At 50.1% G+C, this 3,961-nt stretch overlaps 1 non-coding gene across 1 annotated transcript; it reads left to right on the forward strand.

Annotated features, from left to right (window-relative positions):
• Window positions 1-631: 631 nt before the first annotated feature.
• TRNAG-GCC (transfer RNA glycine (anticodon GCC)) lies at window positions 632-702 on the forward strand. Its single transcript has one exon. It is a non-coding gene; the product is annotated as a tRNA-Gly (tRNA).
• The last annotated feature ends 3,259 nt before the right edge of the window (window positions 703-3,961 follow it).

Here is a 3,961-nt window from a genome sequence, read left to right on the forward strand (position 1 = left end):
AAGAGCAAGGTGTTGTTAATTTTGAGCAAGTATATGAATAGAAAAAATATATATAAAATACAGTTGCTGTCCAATTGATTCTGATTCATGGAGACCCCATGTGTTGCAGAGTAGAACAATGCTTCACTGCTGTGACCTTTCTGAAGTAGATTGCCAGGTCTTTCTTCTGAGGTGCTTCTGGGTGAATTCAAGCCTCCAACCTTCCGGTTAGCAGCCAAGTGTGTTAACCGTTTGCACCACCCAGGGGCTACTTTCAACAGCCTTAGGATATCAATATTCTATCTCCATTTATAGACCCACCAGAAATAGGCTTAAAAGAGGCAAAGCCAGTTGCACAAGGTCAATGGAAGTCCTGGGATGGGAAAGCAGAGTCACCTGAGTCTGGGACTCAGCTTTTTTCAGGATGCCAAAGAGAACTGATAAGGCCCCTGTTGATGTTTCTACACAGGATGTCTCTTGCAGGCAGCTGCCTCGAGAGCATGCAAGAGGGAGCCATTTTCCTACAAGCCTCTGGCTCATTCTTTTGGGAGGCAGCACCAAAAGGCAGCAGGATTAACATCCCTGGTCTGCCACCCCCTATATGAGTGATTTGGGGCAGTTATTTAACCTCTCTGATCTCAGTTTCTATGAGGCATTGGTGGTTCAGTGGTAGAATTCTTGCTTGCCATGCAGGAGACCCGAGTTCGATTCCTGGCCAGTGCACCTCATGCACAGCTACCATCCATCTGTCAGTGGAGGATTGTGTATTGCTGTGATGCTGAACAGGTTTCAGTAGAGCTTCCAGACTAAGATGAACTAGGAAAAAAGGCCTGGTGATCTTCTGAAACTCAGCCAATGAAAACCTTATGGATCACAATAGTCCGATCTGTAACTGATCATGGGGATGGCTCAGGACTGGGCAGTGCACATTCCTTTGTGCGTGGGGTCGCCATGAGTCGGGGGCCATCGGGGGCCAACTGAATTGCAACTAACAACAACAACATGGATGTGGTACATACCTCATGGGGTTACTGTGAGGATGCATGGACCAACAGCTGTGAATTCTTTTAGAGGAGAGCCTGAGACCCAAGAGTTCAATAAATGCTGGTTATCTTAGCAAGTGCTGCTTACCCTCTCCTGTGGAAAATCAGGCTGAGGTTTTTAGGTTTGTAAAGAAGCCATTCCTGGCTGGCTTCGATCTAGAAATGGTCGAAAGTGGAAAGGACTGGGAGTTAGTTCACCCCCAGTCACTCACTCGAACAAATCACCTGCCTCCCTGGGCCTCAGTGTCCCCATCTGCTCAAGGAGGTGGCGGCAGCTTCTATGGCTGAGCTTCCCTCCCCCAACTATCCCCAGCCAAGGTCACTGCTCTCTGAGGCTTCAGCTTCCCATCAGAGACCTCAGGATGCACACTCCAGCCTTCACCTCCTGCACGAATAGTTTGCACCTTCCCCCAACCCAGATGTCCTGGAGTCTTGCCTCTCCGGAACTGCTCTCCGCTCCTGCCTGGCTGGCTCCTAGCCAGGAAGCCACTGGTCCCTCCACATGCCCCCAGCGCTTGCCACAGGGGCTGCTCTGCCCTGAAAATCTCCTGGGACCGCAGCACCCACATTCCGTAACTCCCGCCTTCTGGGCCCTTGGCAGCAGGTCATGCCCACACATGGGGGCATAATTTTAGGAGTCCACTTAGGGTGCAGGTTGGGGGTTCCCCTAATCTTAGAGAGGGCCCTCACCCCTCACTTCAGGGAAGACATGCCCCAGGAAAGTAGAGACACATCCAAGTCCTCAGGAGGGCTTGGAAAGCTATCCCCAGAGCCTCAGGACAGTGGGAAGGGGTCACCGAGGGACAGGCCCTGGCGGTGGGCCCAGAATTAATGGTTTTCTGATACTGCCTTGGCCTCTGGGTTGGCGAGAACCTGGGGGGTAGGGGCGAGGGTGGAAGCACCGATTCTGCAGCTCAGCAGCAGTGTGGAAAGTTTCACAGGGCAGACGCAGCCCAGGGAGGAATCTACAATCCCTTAATGAGGCAACCTGGCTTCTCCTGGCTCAAGACCCTGGGAAAGTCACTATCCTTCTCTGGGCCTGTTCCCAACTCTGCAAAGTGTCCATTACAGACATTAGACAGTGTGGAGCCACACAGAGTGCAGGCAGACCTGGGTCCCAGTGACAGCCCGGGCCCTCAGGACTATGTGGCTTTCAGCAAAGGGCTATACCTTGCTGGGCCTTCACTTCCTCATCTACAAAATGGGAATAATGAGCCTTACCTTGTAGGATTGCCATGAGGATGAGAAATGGTATTATGGATTAAATTGTGCCCTTGTCCCCCTCCGCCATATATATTTTGGAATAGTAACCCTTATACCTGTGGAGGAGTCCGGATGGTGCAGTGGTTAAACACTTGGCTGCTAACCAAAAAGTCAGTGGTTCTAACTCACCAGCCACTCCACGGAAGAAAGATATGGCAGTCTGCTCCCATAAACATCACAGCCTTGGAAACACTATGGCGCAGTTCTGCTCTATCCTACAGGGTCGCTATGTGTTGGAATTGACTCAACAGCAGTGGGTTTGGTTTTGGTTTATACCTGTGGATGTAACCCTGTTTGGAAACCGAGCTTTTTCTGTTATGTTAATGGAATCATCCCAGAATAGGGTGGGTCCCAAACCTAATCACAGAGACATGCACACATGGGTGATGGTGGGGGACAGATGCCATGTGAGGATCACCTACAAGCCAAGGAACCAAGGAACACTCTGGGTTAACAACAAGGAAGGAATCAACATGACCAAGACCTTGATTCAGACTTCTAGCCCCCAGAACTGTGAGATAATAACTTACTGTTCTTTAAAGCTACACACATGGGACATTTATGTTATAGCAGCACTAGGAAACTAAGAGCCATGGTGCGCACACAGCCTCTAATGCAGCGTCTGGCCAGCACATCACTTCCTGGGGGAGCCTGCCATGACCCCAGCTCAGATCAAGCCCCTCTCCTGGAAACTGTCCTTCATAGCACTGATTGTGGTCTTTAATTATGTATGTATTTGTGTGATGATGTCCTTCTTCACTAGATTATAAGCTCCTTGAAGACAGGGACCCGGAACCTAGCACCTAGTAGGTACCTCTATTAGTCAACATCCAGTCAGGAACCCAGAACCCATGCCAGGTAGTTCAACAGAGGGAATTTTATACCTTGGCTGCTAACCAAAAGGTCGGCAGTTTGAATCCACCAGCAGCTCCTTGGAAATCCTATGGAACAGTTCTACTCTGTCGTATAGGGTCTCTATAAGTAGGAATCAACTCCATGCAACGAGGTTTATTTTTTTATTTTTTACTTTTTTTGTATTCCAAAGGGGTTGGAAGCGCTGAAATGTCAAACAGAATGGGGAGGCAACCCTGGGACTAGCAGCAGTAGGAAGCCACAACAACCCCTAAGACTAGAGTGACAAAGGGAGGAGGGGCTAATACTAGAGCTGGAACAAGTTGGAGAAGCTGGAACCAGTGGGAGAAGCTGGAACCAGTGGGAGAAGCTGGAACCAGTGGGAGAAGCTGGAACCAGAGAAAAGACCCAGCCATTGCCCAGGATGCTGCCCAAAGCAGAGAGAGGAGAAGAAGTACCCTGGCTCTTCCCTTTGTCCTGCCCCCTAATCTCCAACCAGTTCTTCTCATTGGGCAGCGCTAGCAAGAAGCCAGCTGGCAAGGGAGCCTGGGAAATGTAGTTTGGCAGGAATCAGCCCTGAGATACAGAGCAGAGCAAGGGAAGGGCGGGAGACAGATCTGAGAGTAAACAGGCCTGGGCTCAATTTATTTGTTTTATTTACAAATGCCTATGTGGAGCCCTGGTGGTGCAGTGGTTAAGAGCTTGGCTACTAACCAGAAGGCTGGCAGTTCAAATCTACCAGCAGCTCCTTGGAAATCCTATGGGACAGTTCTACTCTGTCCTATAGGGTTGCTATGAGTCGGAATCGACTCCACAGCAGAGGT

Source organism: Trichechus manatus, unplaced genomic scaffold, assembly GCF_000243295.1.
Source record: "Trichechus manatus latirostris isolate Lorelei unplaced genomic scaffold, TriManLat1.0 scaffold00191, whole genome shotgun sequence".
In the NCBI taxonomy this organism is placed as follows: Eukaryota; Metazoa; Chordata; class Mammalia; order Sirenia; family Trichechidae; genus Trichechus; species Trichechus manatus.